General features: G+C 40.5%; 1 long non-coding RNA gene across 1 annotated transcript; it reads left to right on the forward strand.

The window, feature by feature from the left end:
- Positions 1–452: 452 nt before the first annotated feature.
- LOC119867006 lies at positions 453–16497 on the forward strand. Its single transcript, XR_005381954.1, has 2 exons — positions 453–591; positions 14118–16497. It is a non-coding gene; the product is annotated as an uncharacterized LOC119867006 (long non-coding RNA).
- The last annotated feature ends 724 nt before the right edge of the window (positions 16498–17221 follow it).

The following is a 17221-nucleotide window of genomic DNA, read 5'->3' on the forward strand; positions in this document are numbered from 1 at the left end:
ACCATATGTGGATGTGCTCGACACTCCTAATTACACAACACTCTTGGGTGAAGGTTTTCTTACTTAGAGGGTTACACTCATCTCTGCATGGAATTTTTTTTCTTTATATTTTAGAGAAGCTTGAGATTTTCCTACCCTCCAAACCATCCCCCTCCAATCCCCCTTGACCTGTGGCCAAGGATATGTAGATAGAACAGTTAACGAAGGACTTGAGGAAACTCAAAATATTGTGAAAGAAAGGAAATAGTTCCAATGACTAATAGAAGTTTGGCTATATAGATTAGAAGGTTGATTGGCACCAGCGGTAAATTTTGTGCTTTAGTTTTTGACTCTGAGCTTTGTAGATAATGTAAAAACTACCAGCAACTTCCAACTTGTTCCTAAAAATAACCTATTTAAGTAACTTCTGAAAAATGCAGGAAATGGTGAGACAAAGTGATTCACATAAAGAGGAACAAAAGAATTACTTACAGCCTGTCCTGGGTAAGAAAGCTGGTTGGGGCAGATCCCAGAGGCAGAGAAGGGTGTGTTTCTTGGGTGTGGATCAAACCTGTAAAGTTCAGGGAGGAAGGTTTGCTAATCTCTGAGCAGGTGAGTGAAGATTTATCTGCATTCTGAACTTTACATGTCACTGCTCCTTAACTTTTTGTAAGATCCTCATAGTAGAAATAAAAATATTTCTAGATCCTTCTTTAAACTGTGTAGTGTAGTCATCACTTCAAACTGTTCACTTATATCTTACCAAAGGTAATTTATAATCTTGCATGTGCTGGGTAAATCAGTATATTGAACCAAAAGCAAACCACAGGTTATTTATATAGAGGGCCAGCTCCCACAACATTCTATTGATTTATTTCATTTTGGTGAGAAGTTAAGAGGAAAACAAATACAGGGAGCAGTTTTTTTTATATAAATTTATTTTTTATTGGTGTTCAATTTGCCAACATATAGGATAACAACCAGTGCTCATCCCGTCAAGTGCCCACCTCAGTGCCCGTCTCTCAGTCACCCCCTACCCCCCTGCCCACCTCCCCTTCCACCACCCCTAGTTCGTTTCCCAGAGTTAGGAGTCTTTCATGTTCTGTGGGAGCAGTTTTTTATGTTAATCTTGGGGCTTTTTGTTTTGTTAAAGGGGATACCAACACGTTTTTCCAGTATACTTTAATCCCAAGTTTTGCAAGTTCTTAGAACATGTGAACCCAAAAAGTAGGTATTTTAAAAAATAGTTTATTAGAGCAACGTGATATTGCAGTGTTGTATTTTAATGGTAACTTCATTATATCATTTGAACTTCTTTAAAATTAAGAGCTTCCAGGATGCTGACTGTGACTTACTCTGGTAAAATACGGTCTCAGATCCTCAGAAGCTCAGTAAGGCCAAACTCTGAACAGGTTAAAATTCAACAAATATTTATTGCTGATTACTGAAAGGTCAGGCTCAACATAGATACATAAGATTTGGCTTTTGTATTCAAGGAATTTGAGCTAGATATATGAATATATGACCAAGAATGAAATATATGAAGAAAAGAAATCTATAAATTTGAAGCAGGAGTGAAAAAATTTTTTTCAAAGAGAACTTGACCAGTAAACTGTTGATTGATGAGTAAACTGTAGAAGATGATGGGGGTGGGGAAGCATTCAATACTAATCTTAGTGATGACCTAACAACAGATCACTGGGTGGCTCCGGCATGCCAGCTAGAAGGCCAAGTCCTTTATGTGTATTTCGAAGCCTCAACATGATACTACCTGAAATCTGCAGAGTCATAAGCCCCATTCTAAAGATGAAGCACCTGAGGCTCAAATATATCACAGCGAGCTAATGACAGAATCGGGACCCAAACATAGATCCAGCTGGCTCCAAAGACTATATTTTCTACCATAAAAGAGCATAAGCACAGAAGTAAAAAAGTGGTGAGGTGGCTTGAGGGGAGGATATATTATGCATAATGATAAGCAGTAAATTTGGAGGGGTCATAGGGAGCTAAATTGTGGAGAGATTTGAGTGCGGAGGTGGGCGGGGGGAAGTTTAGACACCTTTGGTTCTCTGCTAAATCTCTAATTCTGGTAAATGCTGTGTGTGCTGTGCAAATCTCTGGCTCAGCTTTCTGTCCTCGGGTAGAAATAGACATATCAAGTCTTCAGCCTAGCATAGTGCCTGCTATATAGTATGTGCTTAATCAAGAGCAATTTTCCTTTCTTTCTGGGGACTTTGGACTCCTTTCTGTTCTCACTTTAGAGGCTCTGCAAAGTAAGTAGGTCAATGGTCCAGATTTCCTCTTGTCTCTTTCCTCTCAAACCAGAACAACCCAAAGTTCATATTTTTTGCTACCTTCTTTGCACCCTTTGGAGTGCAACAAGTGAAGCCTAAACCAAGGGACTGTTGCTACTGCAACTTGGAAGGATGGATCTCAGGTAAAGCACTGTCTCTCAGCAACGAACAAAGAACTGAAATCTACATCTGGAAAGATGACAAATTATTTTGAGACTTATGCCAGCACATAAGTGTCTCCAAGACTCGAAGTGCAAAAAGGAAGCACGAAAGGACATGGAGCTATTACCTAACCTTCATGTTGACCTCAGAAAGGGAAGAAATGGCTGAAAAAGGAATAGATAACTTAGAGGTGAGGACAGGAACAGCAGCTTGAAATAGGTAAGGGATGAAGGTAGCTAGGGAAGAGAAACCACAGGTAAAACATGGATCTTTCGGATCAAAAGTTTTGAAGTGCTATTTTCGGAATAGCATAACTATCATAAAAAGTGATAACAAGTAACTGGGCATTCATGCATGTACCAGGATTGAGAACCAGCAACTAGATGACCTTTTAAAAGATATGTTAGTCTTTCTTTAACCCATAGCAGCTCTTCTTGGATAAGCAAAAGCACTTAACCTTGACCTATGTCCAAGATAAATGCAAAGTTATCACAAAGAAGAAATTATGGGTGGAAATTACGGGACTGCAGAGTTGATTGATTATGTCAAGCAATAGTTAGTTAATCTAACTTTGTATTTTAAAAAGTTTAACACAAGGCAAAATTTACCACTGTCCTCTATTCCTTTTTGTTGTTGTTATGGTTGGTATCAGTATTCTCCTCTTTTTTTTTTTTTTTAAGATTTTATTTATTTGAGAGAGTGAAAGAGAGAAAGCATGTGCATTAGAAGTGGGGAAGGGCAGAGGGAGAGGGAGAAGCAGACTCCCCGCTAAGCAGGGAGCTGGAGCGGGCCTCAATCCGAGGACCTTGGATCATGACCTGAGCCAAAGGCAGATGCTTAATGACTGAGCCACCCAGGCATCCGTCAGTATTATCTTCTATAAAAAAGGAATCTGAACATGGTAAGAGGAGAAGGGATTTATCTGGAAATTACAGGAGAGATTGGTGTGATGGCTTAGAGAAAGCAAACCAATAGCATCCTTCTTTGGAGACAATGTTCTTTCCCAAACTTTACGACCGTCCTGCTTTCAGCATGGCAACGTCTTTGTCCTTCTAGTTTCCTTTTCTGTGCATCTTTCCTTTACCTTTCAGTCTGGGAACCAAAGACTATATCCTCCAAATCATCATTTTATAGATAAAAATAGTTATCACTCCAAGGGGAGGTGAAATCCCATCACTCAGGCAGTTGATACAGACCCTCGTGCAGAGACACTGGTCTTCTGCTGCTGCTGCTTCTGCTCAGTGCTCTGTTTCATCCACAGCAGGATTACTGTCTGCTTTTCCCATGGCTTCTCTTCTGTCCCCATGTGTGTCCATGCATGGAGAGGAACTGAAGGATATGGAGGAGTTGTTGACTTTCGTGAAATACGGAACCCAACATCGGCTTAAACATTCTCAATCATTGGTCAGTAACTAGGAACCAAATGGGATAATCATGTTTGCTTCACTTAATTCATCTTTACTCAGAAAGAAAGGGAAAAAACAAATCCAATAAGCCTCACGTTTTTCATCTTTAAGCTTGGATTATTATTAAGCGTGGATATAAACTCAAACTAAGTTTGTCTTGTATCTCATAGCTGTCAGCTACGTAAGCTGCAATAACCTTTGCTTGTACTTTGTGAAACCTTCCCGCCTGAGCAGGTGGCAAGGTTCTGGGACTGAGAGGCCGGGAGAGGAGTGAGGCGGGGATATAAATCAGGGTTCAATGGCCCTGTTCTAGTTGGGGGTAATTGGTGGTTTGTCTTTGATAATTGGGGCTGAATTTGGAGGCCACGTCTGCTGCCCTGACTGTCCTAAGTGTGCTGCCAAAGCATCTGAGTGCATTGCTTTCAGAGCAAAGGTAATTAGGTGTTCTTGAGGAGTCCTACTATTTTTCAGATTGAGTAAATCCCAAACAGGTGCAGTCCTAATCCAGGGCATGGGAGGAGCTGGTGGAAAGCCAGCTGCGGTTGTGGAGTGAGTGCTCCAAGAGGAAAGCAGTAAGCTACAGAATGCTGCAGGAGGGGGCAAGCCCCCGAAGCCCAGAGCACAGCATTTTAGTACCGAAACATCGTGGATTTGGGAACAGTGAAACTCCTGCCATTCCACTGTGAAATGGGTGGTACCTGGAAAGCCAAGTCTAGAAAATGAGGCATACAGGGTCTGTGGATCAACCACGGATGACACTGAAAGTAAAAGCTGGAGACTTAACATTTCCAAGGGAGTTCTTTGTTTTTAATTCACCTTCTCTTCTTATGAATAATCCAAATCCAGATGCCAGGATATATGACTGGGTCACAGCCCTGTGGCATGGCAGGCTTGCAAAAATGTAGGAGGGATGAGAGAGGGCCATGTGCACAGAGAAGCCAGACCTGCTCCCGGACATCTTCACTTGCATTCCAGCGATGAGTTCAGAAACTACATATTTGAGGAAGCGAAGGGGGAAAAGAAAAGAGTGAGAGAAAGGAAAGAGAAAAGGAGAGAGAGTGAGAGGGGGAGGAGCAAGGGGTAAAAACTCAGGGAAAACAAGAGAAAAGTAAGGCATGGATGTGTAAACATAGACTCTGGCTTTCAAAACAGCTTTGACCAACCAGCTTACGCATAAAGGGACTTGGTGGCTGGAGGCTGAAACAGGTAGGTGGTTGGGGTGGAAGCCCCTGGAGGGTATGTGTGCTGTTGGGGGAGTGAGGGGGGTCAGGGAGGATTGGCAGGTTTTGATGCATGGTGCCCAGACGGGGCTGACTCCGGGGCTGACCCTTCTGTGAATGAGAGCTAGACACACAGGCATCTTTAAACATAAAAAGAAAAATGAGAAGAAAGTGAATTATTGTCTGAACCAAGCCCAACTACTCCCAAAATAGACAAAGTAGCTGAGTGGTGAAAGGTTAATTTCTGGCGCCCCCCCCCCCCCCCCCAAACCCTCCAGCAAAGCTTCCACCAGGGCTCCCTGGTCTTTGTTACTTACTAAAATGAATAGCCTGTGGTCATTGCTTCCTAAGTCCCAGAAACCAAAGCCTATGTATTGATCAGTATTGAACACAATGTAGCAATCAAGACAGTCTATATATTCTCTTGTTTGGGGGCATGGAAGTCTGAGCATTTTCGGTACAACTGGTATTTATTTTATGGAGGGTAATTAACGCTTGCCTCCCTAAGCAACCCCACTTTCCCTTTTCTGGAGTCCAGAGCCTCTCTTTAAATAGCTAAGCCTTCAAGCTTACTGAATATCAGTCACTGATGGGGGGTAGTTAAGTACAAATGTGTTTATTTGAGAAGGAAGATACTTGAATGTGCACTTAAATTGCTTTGACTTCCAGCTGCAACAAAACATGTCTTGGCTACGCCGGCTGGGGGAATGATGTATGTGACAGGGGTCACCATTATTTAACTCCAGTGCCACTGAGAGGCTGAACGTGCAGAAAGGAATAAGAAGGGGGGGGGGGAATGGGGAGGAAAAAGGAGGGACCCAAAGAAAGAGCAAAAAAGAAAAGAGGTGCTAGGGGAGGAAGAGGTGAAGTGACACCAGTCATCGCTTGGTGCGACATGTGATGGCACAGGGACTTCGGTTACGTTCTCCGAATATAAACCGGATGGCCGCGTGCGGCCTCTAGAGCAGTAATTACAAAGTGGCACCTCTACGAGGACCGATTTTACAGAGGGAAAGCCTTCCCCGTGGAAAGATCAGCCCGTGTGCAGGGAGGATAGTGCAAACGAGCACAAATGCCCATCCCCGTGGCAGGAATAAAGGGGAGAGGGATCGTATTTTAAGGCTCCATTAACAAAGAACTTTACTCAGGGAGGAGCTGTTAATAAGTAATGAAACAAAGTGCCTGTTATGGAGATTAAATGTCCCCGTGTCTAGGTACAAAGTTCAGGCTGCAAAGTGCAGCTGTCACCCCGTCTCTAACCCCACTGCAGCCTTAGAACCCCTGGTTCAAAGTGTGTCTTGCAGCCTCCCTGTTACCAGTCTGCCCAGTGCAAGGTCCAGCCAGGGAGCAGAGTGCAGCGTCTGACGCTCTGCTGACTGCTTTCTTTGTTTAGCTCAGGCGAGCTTTAGATAAGCCCCGAACTGCTTATTTAAGACGATTATTACCTACAACTGACAGATGATTTTCCCAGATTCTTACACTTAGGCTTTATATGCGAGCTCCAACGGTGCCCAACTAATTTCTCGAGAATGTGTGTGTGTGCAGAAGCAACGGATATGAGGACACGTGAAAGACGAGGTCAAAAATGTATTTCTAAGGAATATCCAGGTCCATGCAGACATGCAAAACTGAGACTGGGGAGGGAGATGTAGGACGGGTCAAAGAATTCCCTCTGAAATGGCCAAAGATCAAATCAATAGGAGATTTACGCTTGAGAAGCCAGCAAATTCTTTCCCCATGTGACAGTCCATCAGTGTTATTCGTTTCTGTAGGGAGGACCCCTCTTTTAATTGTTCTTTTTATTTATCTACGAAAGACTCAGAAGGAAACTCACTTTTTCCGATAGCTCCAATTGCTTGACCTGATCTAGCAAGAGTCTTGGGAAGGCGGCAGCACATTATTTAATGAGCATCCCCATTTTATAGATGAAGAAACTGAGACTCAAGGATGTTAGCGACTTGCCCGGGGTCACAGAATATGGGGCACCACCAAGATCACAATCAATCTTGTTGGCTTTTCCTTATGGCACCTTTTCTACCAGTCCACAGCTGCCACATATGCAGATGCCAATTTTCTTTAAATGGCATGGTTCCTTTCCATTTTTTACCTTTATGGGAGTGAACAGAGTCAAAATAAAACATGGGAGGGCAGGCAGTTTGGGAATTGTGATGTGAAGGAACACTTCAGGAGGGGCTTAGGGAAACAGAGCCCGACCCCATGTTGGCCTAGTGCCAGGCTCTTGTGATTAATGTTCTCTCTCTGGACCACGAGTGCCAAGGAGGCAGGATTTTAGACTAGTTAGCTGGTCAGTCGGTTAGGGTGCTGCTCCTTCCAGTGATAGCATGGATTAATATTTTACTTCAGGAAGGGGCACAGCCCTTGGTGACATATGAGAGGCCCAAAAGGCTTAGAATTTAAAATGTTACTTGTGATTTATAAAAGCAAGCTAAGATTTCCTTTTTTCCCACGTTTTGTTTACATTAGAATGGAGTTTAAAAACTCATAAGCAGGCTTCATTCCTTTGACAGTTACCTGTCGAGGCCTATGATGTTCCAGATATTTGAGATATTTATCTGTAGGTGTTTACATACATCTAATATTTTATTTACTGCACGCACACTATGTTCTGGAAAGGGAGCACAAATGTAAATTCAGATTCATTCCATTCTTAGTCCTCAAAGAGCCTGAACTACATATCAGAGGAAGGAAATAGTAAGAATGTTCATAATCAGTGACAGCAGAGACACGGCCAAAATGGTAAGGGATCAGGAAGAGAAGTGAGAGTTAGCAGTGAGCCTTTAGTCACTGAGTGCATGCGTCCAGGTGCAAGGACGGGTGTTTGATGGTAAAGCTTGTAATCCATGGGGCCACACCAGGAAGTAGAGATTATCTCCACTTTACAGATAACTGTATTGAAACTCAGTGAAGTTAAGATACTTGCCCAAAGTCACACAGGTTTGAACCCAGTTCTCCACCCAAAGAGAAGTTGGAAAAAAAAAAATCAAACCAGAGAAGAAGAGAAAATAAATGATCAGAAAGGAGAGAAGACAAGGAATCTGCTGTCTTCTGAATGGCAAGATGAAAGGTGGAGGGGGTGGGTGTCTCTGGGTGATAGTAGGTGCTTAAAGACACAGAGGTGTGGGGGTCAGAAACCAAAAGGTAACGCAGTAGGTGGCTGATAAAGTAGGAAGTACATGTGGGAGCTCCAAATGTGCACTCCTAATCCCTTTAACACGTGACAATGGAGGGATGCGGGTGGCCCAGTGGTTGAACATCTGCCTTTGGCTCAGGTCATGATCCCGGGGTCCTGGGATCAAGTCCCACATCAGCCTGCTTCTCCCTCTGCCTATGTCTCTGCCTCTCTTTCTGTGTCTCTCATGAATAAGTAAATAAAATCTTTAAAAAACCAAACCAAAACAGAACAACAACAACAACAACAACAAAACACATGACCATGGAGAGAAAGGGTTGCACAAGGTGTATCTTCAATGTTGTCTTTTCCCAGCTCCCTTTTCTCTGTACTCACCTATATGAAAAGCTATGTACTTTTCTCTTTGTTTTATATGTGTTCTCATACCCTGCTATGATTGCAGCTATCACCTGTATTTTGAAGACACACCCTAACCTAGATCTCTGGCCAGGCTGGTTCTCTTCAGATACTGATTTGTATTTCCAGCTGCTCATTCAATGTATCCAACTGGGGAACTCAGACACCTCCGTCTACATCTGCAAACCTACTTTTTCCCTATTTTCCCTCCTTGGACCATGCCATTTTATTGCTTTAGTCTCCAAATCAGAAACTTTGACACTATCACTGACGTCTTCCTTATCTCCACCTGGTAAATCCAACATACTACCAGTGCTCACAGTTTTACCTCTGAGATGTCTCCAAATCTATCACCTTCTCTCAATCCCTGTACCCGCAGCCTGGCTCAAGTTTTTATTATCACTTGAAGTGATGGACCAATGGTTCTCCAGTTATGTTCAACCCATCTCTTCATTCCTATCACTAGTAGAAATGATTTGTAAAGCATGAAGCAAACAGAGCCAAATGTGGTAAGACTTCTTTCTTTTTAAAAAAACCTTAATGATGACCATCTATTTACAAAAGAGTTTCCAAGTCAGTGACCACAGAACATTGGCCTACAGACATTTTTCTTGGCCCAAACAAGGATGGAACCATCATGTTTCAAATTTGAATTAGTTTTCAACATAAAAGTATATTTGCATAAACATTGCAATTATTGACTTCTGTCGAAAAATCTAGATCAAGCAACACCTGGGCAGAATTCCCACAGAGTAGCCATCAGATGAACCTCCATAGAAGCTGCCTGTGATTGGAGCATCTACCTCTCCAGCTTGATGTAATCCTCACAATCATAAGTCATGTTGATAGTATGTACCATTGATATGATAGAATATGATGACAATGGCACTTTATCTGTGTGATTTTCCTCACTACAAACCCATAACCCCAGGTGAATTATAAGAAAAACATCAGACAAACACTGATTCTATGGAATATTGACCAGTACACCTCAAAATTGTCAAGGACATCAAAAAACAAGAAAAATCTAAGAAATGTCACAGCCAATAGGAGCCTAAGATGACAGTGGGAATAAATGTAATATGGTATTCTTGATGGGATCATAGAACAGAAAAAGGACACCAGGTAAAAACAAAATCCAAATGAAGTGTGGACTTTTTTTTTCAGCTTGATTGAGGTATAATTGACAACATTGTAAGATATTTAAAGCGTACGTCATAGTTTGATATACATGTACATTGTGAAAGGATTCCTCACATCTAGTTAATTAACACACTCATCACCTCACATATTTATCTTTTTTTATGAGAACACTTAAGTTCCACTCGCAGCAAATTTCAATGATATAATCAATGTTATCAACTATAGTCACCATGTTATATAACAGATCCTCAGACCTCATTGATCTTATAGCTGAAAGTTTATACCTTTTTGCCAACTTTTTCCTACTTCCCTCTTCTCAGCCTATTTGCAACCACTTTTCTACTCTCTGTTCCCATGAGTGATACTAACGAAAAATTCAGTTGTTAATGCATCTGAAATGGAGCCTCAAGTCAGGCTCTGCGCTCAGCAGGGAGTTTGCTTCTCTCTCTCTTTCCTTCTGCTCCTTCCCCCTTTGGTTTGCATTTCCCTGATGATTAGAAATGTTGAACACCTTTTCATGTACCTGTTGACCATTTGTATATCTTCTTTGGAAAAATTTGTGTTCAATTCCTCTGCCCATTTTTTAATCAGATTGCTTTTTGCTATTGAGTTGTGTGAGTTCTTTATATATTTAGGATATTGATCCCTTATCAGATACATAATTTATAAACATTTTCTCCCATTCAGTAAGTTGCTTTTTCATTTTGTTAATGGTTTCCTTTGTTGTGCAGCTATCTTTTAGTTTGATGTAGTCCAACTTGTTTAGTTTTGCTTTTGTTGATTTGGTTTTTGGTGTAAAATCAAAAAAAATCATGGCCAAGACTGATGTCAGGAGCTTACCTGCTATGTTTTCTTCTATGAATTTCAAATCTTAAATTTAAGTCTTTAATCCATTTTTAATTGATTTTAGTATATGCTGTGTTAATTCTTTCAATCCATGAGCACGACTATTTTTCCATTTATTTGTATCTTCAATTTCTTTCATCAGTGTCTTATAGTTTTCAGTGCACAGATTCTTCACCTCGTGGGTTTAATTTATTCTCGGGCATTTTATTCTTTTTGATGCTGCTGTTAATGGAATTGTTTTCTTAATTTCTCTTTCTGATTGTTGTTAATATATAGACACATGATTACATTTTGTCTATTGATTTCTGTATCCTGCAACTTTACGGAATTAGTTTATCAGTTCTGTTTTGGTGGAGTCATTAGAGTGTTCTATGTACAGTATTATGTTATCTGCAAATAGAGACAATTTTACTTTTTCTTTATTTTTTGGCTGTATTGTATTTCTTTTTCTTGCCTGATTGCTCTGGGTAGGATTTCCAGCACTCTATCAATGAAAGTGGTGAGAGTTGGTATCCTTATCTTGTTTCTCATCTTTTAGCTTTTCACTCTGAAGTATGACTTTAGCTGGGAGCTTAGTTAATAATAATGTATCGTTATTGAATCATTAATTGTAACAAACATACTGTATTATTGCACAATGTTAGGAGAAACTGAATATGCAGGAACTCTCTGTATGATATTCACAATTTTCCCAGAAATCTTAATCTACCTAAAATTTTAAAATTATTTTTAAGGAAGTGAATCAGTGACAAAGTAGGCAAGTTATTTATTGACCTCTTACTTTCTTTTTAATTCTCCAACTTTTCTAGTCTTGGTGTGTATTAGTTACTCAACAATATTGCATAAAGTATTTTATTCCATATATATTTTGTGTATTTACTTATACATATGTAAGAAAGGTAATAGATGTATGAAAATTCATGTATGTGATATATATGTAATATATATGATATACATATAAGTATATATAAGTATATATCATATATACATTATATATATATATGACAATAGTTTTTCTATTAAGTTTGGGGATTACTAAAGAACCAAAAGCCTTTAAGACCTAAAGGAAGAGATTTCTAAGGTGAGGGTTTAGATTTTTTTCATATCTGAATCAGGAAGATATCTTGTGGCAAGAGAAGAAATTTTATTAGCATGCTCCAATCATATAATCAGTCCTATTGTAATTAAGGTACAAAGAGAAGGACAGGGCATGAAAACAGTTGATTTTGTAGAAGATGCTAATATCACTTTCCCTATGGGCATTATGGCCGCAAAGCATTGAAGAAACAACCTCATTAATAAATTTAAAGATTTCTCCCACTCCACCATGTAGAAATGGTCAGGTTCCAAAACAAGAGATACTACAATTCATCTGCAGGGGGACAGATTCCTTGTGATCTTTGCAAATACTGATTTGTAAATCACTTTTACTTTATTAATTTCATTTTGTATATTATTCCCCATGGTCACTTCAGGGGGGTGCATTGTTCCTGTCTCATTTTTTTCAAGGTGAAGACATTTTCACTGACAGAGGCTCACTGACTTTCCAGAGGTTATCTAGGGATTCATTAACAGCATAAAAATCAGGCTCCAAATAATGTCACTGAGCCATTGCTATCCTCTCTATCTTCCTGCTTCCCTCAATCCAAAGAGGCTTTAAATAAGGAGATAACATAATTAAATAACTTTAAGGAAAATGCAAATGAGTAAAATCTTAGGGGAAGATGAAGATAAATTAATCAGAAAAAAAAAAAAACACACAAGGTAGCTAAGGAATGCGTGGTGCTTGGAAGACAATAAATTAGATTGCCATTTGTAAGTAATAAGATAGGGCTACAAGAAAAGCCAGGGATATTCTGGTCTGTTCTTAAAGAAAGATAGGATAACCTGATGAGAAAAGGTACAGATAGCATGATGTGATGAGATCATGCTGTTTCTGGGGAACTCATTTTGAGGTCTACAAGCACCAAACCTGCACTTTCTGGAAGAGCTAAGAGCAACATAAGCAGATAAAATGAGAAAAGTACTCAGACTGCTCCTCTCACTGTCCACTGCCTTCTAAAGGCAGATTAAGTCAGATGGAATTGATTTAGCAAGCTGAATAACTCACACTGGAGGCCTGAGTTGACATGATGTATTCAATTTTTGTTGCTTTCAAATTTTAACGTTGTTGCCTCCATTTGGATGGGGGCAACTCTACAGGTATGTGAAATGAGTGACCCATGACCTGCTACACAGGATGGCCTGCTTACCCCCAAACTCTCTTCTGCAACTCTACACATTGCTACTTTTTCCCTTCTGTGGCCTGGTATACTCAGCATGAGAGAAGAAAAGCCCTGGTAATGGAAAAGTCACTACGGAATGTGTGAATCCCAAAAAGGCAGGGGTAAAATTACTTTGCCGAAAAAAATTCCCTTGGCTTTCTTCTTATTAGAGTATCTTCACAGGTTTGTTTGTGAATGGTGGAATTTGAGGAAGAGTACCTGCTCTAAGAGGGTACTTTTTCTAGCTGATAAGTCCAGGAATAACTACCATCTCTTAGGGTGAGGTAATACCACCTTCTCAAGGGGGAGAGAGATGAGTAAGATATGCAGGAAAACTAATCATGACCTGTTGGTGGTAGGTGGAAGAAATCTCACTGAAACCATATAACATGCAGTAACGTGAGTACTATAGACTAAATATTTGTTTTCCACCCCAAAATTTAAAAGTTGAAACCTAACCCCAAAGTTATGGTGATTAAAAGTTGGGGTCCTTGGGCAGTGATTAGATGGTGAGGGTGGAGCCCCCATGAATGGAATTAGTGCCCATATAAAAGAGACCCCAGGGAGTTCTCTCATTCCTTCTGTTGTGTGAGGATACAGTGCAAAGATGGCTATCTATGAGCTATCCTAGTCAGAACTAGGATTTCTCACCAGGCAACAAGTTGCAGGTGCCTTGATCTTAGATTCCCAGCCTCCAGAATGGTGAGAAAAAATTTCTGCTGGGGCACCTGGGTGAGCATCTGCCTTTGGCTCAGGGTGTGATCTCGACATCCTGGGATCAAGTTCCACATCAGGCTCTTCTCCGGGAGCCTGCTTCTCCCTCTGCCTATGTCTCTGCCTCTCTCTGTATTTCTCATGATTAAATAAATAAAATCTTTAAAAATTTTTTTCTGCTTTCCCAAGCCCCTCAGTCTATGATATTCTGCTATAGCAGTCTGAATGGACTAAGAGAATGAGTCAAGTCTACATTTGTAGATTGTAGCTGCTTAAGTGGAGACTAGGGAAGTTTCTATTGGGTGGAAAAGGAGAACCTAGAGGAAACTAAATTTACCTATTCTGCTCTGCTTTAATGCTGATGACCAAGAGGTGAGAGCCATGTTGATCTCATCTTCTCACCTTTTGCCCTTCACTGTCAATGTGATTTCCCCTAAAGGTCATGATCCACTGAGGAGAATGACTCAGTCTCTGCTCTGATGTAACAACATGAAGACTTTGTCAGTAGAATTAATATTCTAAATGGTCTGTGTTTTCTTCAGCCCATAGGACTGTTGGAATAACATTTACCATCTGGGAAAAATAATTTAATTAGGCAGAGGAATGGTTTTGAAAAACAACTACAGAAATTGCCACAACTTGATCCAGTTCCAGTTCCACCAGAAAAGAGACCAAGAACATAGTAGAAAAGGTTTGGGAGGAATTGAATGCAGAAACCTTGGCAAGTATGCTTTAAGCCCAGAAAAGCTGTGGGAAAAGAAGATCTTCGGAAGAAAACTTGGAAGTTAGAAAGTCTTTGGGATCCTGAAATTAAGGGGATGAAGAGTTTGTCAAAGCAGAAGTCTAGATGAGTTGCTTTGGGAAGAAAGAAGATTCTACACTTTTTGCTCCGGGCCTGGAACAGAAAAGACACCCATGCCGATAACATGTCTATAACACTTATGTTTATTATTTGATTTCTATCATTTCCTAATTTTTAAATGTTGATTGTCACGGACATGATTTGACACAACAAAAAGGGACATTTGCTTAATGTTAGTGCTTATGACCATAGCGGCTGCCCCAGCATGTTGCCTAACATTTAATTGAGAGCTGAAGAAACTCTCTGCAACCTCGGAACGTGGTTCATTAAAACATTTTAAGAGGAGGAGCACCTGGGTGGCACAGTTGGTTAAGCATCCAACTGTTAGGTTGTGATCTGAGGTTCACAAGATCGAGCCCCGTGTCCAGCTTTGCACTCAGCATGGAGTCTGCTTAAGTTTCTCTCTCTCTCTCCCTTTGCACCTTGCCCCCCACCCTTTCTCTGAAATAAATAAAACCTTAAAAAAAAAAAAAACAAAAAACAAAAAACTTCTCGAGAGGAATATTACCAGGCACAAATGTCAAGTCAAGGAGCAAAGAAGCTAACCCAACTTTACCACAAAGAATTGGACTAGCCTTTCTTTCTGAACCTGTGATTTCCTTCATCATATCAGGTGTGGCACAATGTATGAGAGGTTTCCTAACAATATAGAATAACCAAAAGCCAGAAAAGGCAGGGAGGCCACTTCTCTCATTGTTGCTTAGAAGATCTCTGTAGGTAACTTGCATAGATACTAATGAGAACAACGTGAATTAATCCCACAGCTCAGGATAGAGCTCAGACAGGATAGCTGAGGACACAGAACTCAGAATTCAAATGCAGTCAGAATAAGGCTACATATATTATCTCAACATGTGGGAATCCATCTGTAATAGCTATCAATGGCTCTATACAACCAACTTACATAGTTCATTCATTAACCAGGAGCTAATATACTGCAGAAATGCTCTAATGGGTATATTTCCAAAATAAATTTGAGAGCATTAACCATATTTTGTTCATCGAAGGAGTGTAGTGAATTATAAGGGTCAAAGGCAAGATGACATTCGTGGAAAGTGAATAAGCATTCAAAGAGCAAGGATAATATCTAGAACTAGACTGTCCACTACAGTAGCCACTAGCCACATGTAACAATGTAAATTTAAATTAATTAAAATTAAATGATATTTCAAATTCAGTTCTTCAGTCACTCTAGCACATTTCAAATGCTCAATAGCCACATGTGGCTAGTTGCTACCGTACTAAATGTTGATAGAGAACATGTTCATAAACACTGGAAGTTCTATCGCACTGTGCCGATGCAGACCTTCCAACATCTGTCTCCATTCCAACTCCAGCATGTATAATTTTCATATTCTGGATAGTGTGATTTCAGGATTCAAAAAGGCCCCAGAAGAAAACAAACAAACAAACAAACAAACAAACAAAAAAACCCACCTAGGACAAGGTGTGGCCATCATCACTGACTGAGCAGCTAAGGAGCCCATAGGGACAGGCATAACTTTGGGACCTGAGTTTTTCTGTGCATATGAGAAACCCTGAATTGCCACTATAGCTACCCAGCTAAAGCCATCCTCTCCCTTCAGGCTGTGGCCGTGTGTTTATGAGGTCTGTCTGTGTTCGGTATCAGCTTCTGGCTACTTGTCTAATTATGTAGACAGTGAGCACATGTGAGATAAAGGGGTAGGAGAAACAGTCCCTTGTGATCTCAGCCCATATATTGCCCATCACCCTCCCCTGTCACTGTGGTTCCCTCATTCATGTGAACATGATAGGTTAAAGTCAGAATTTAGAGTATTGAAGCAGAACATGATGTATCATAGAAGCTCTTAATTACTGGGACAATAACCTGAAAGTGAGTATGTACAAAAGGTATTACACGATTAGCCAAGACAGGGGAGAAATTCATCTCATGAAGTAAGCTTAGTTGTTGAAACCATGTTTTGTCCACAATCTTCGTTTGTCTGTTTGTTTTCTGCGATCATTTGCATGGGATATTTCAAATCATCTTTATGTGAGTCTAGGTAATTACAATAAAAAAGGAAAAATAAACAAACACCCCCTGTCTTGAGTTCCCCGTCTTGTGACTGATCCAGCCCTTGGCATAGAACTTGAGTCAGTGCCACAGGAGGGGACTGCGCCTTCTGTTTACAAGAACATCTATAGAGAAGAATGGGCAGAGTAGTTTTTTCCTAACTAAAACCAGCTATTTCTAAAAAGAAAGGACTAAAGCATTTATCCTAAGATAGTGCAACTGATCATGATAGCGTTGATGACGGTGATGATGACGATAATTATGAAGATGATTTGCTTATTCTTTCAGTCGAGAGTGTTCCATAAATATATGTGGCTGATAAGATGGAGAGACCAGGAGCACTCTGCTTAGTTCGATGGGCCTGCCTTCCAGGAACAATTCTTTTCTAGAAGATGGCTCTTGAAATGGTTGATATAATTAGGTGCCGTATTTCATCTCAACTTCTGTTTCTGACAACTGGGCAGAGACGACACAGTCAGAGAACTAGGAACTCTAACGACAATACTGCATGAAGAAAATGCTCACTCTTAGTCTTGTTCACCATCCTGCAATGAAAACAAATGAACACACCGAGCAGTTGTGCTACGCACCTGGAACAGGTGGAGGAAAGCCATGGCTCTCTTTAGATAGAGGGGCTGCATTCATTCGAGTTAATCCTAAAGTTCTCTGTGATTTGGCAAGGGAAGTTTTGAGTTTCGACTCAGTGACTGCTGTTTAAACTGCAGAGCTGATGCACAAATGATCCATAA

This window comes from Canis lupus, chromosome 31 (assembly GCF_011100685.1).
Source record: "Canis lupus familiaris isolate Mischka breed German Shepherd chromosome 31, alternate assembly UU_Cfam_GSD_1.0, whole genome shotgun sequence".
NCBI classification, from domain to species: Eukaryota; Metazoa; Chordata; class Mammalia; order Carnivora; family Canidae; genus Canis; species Canis lupus.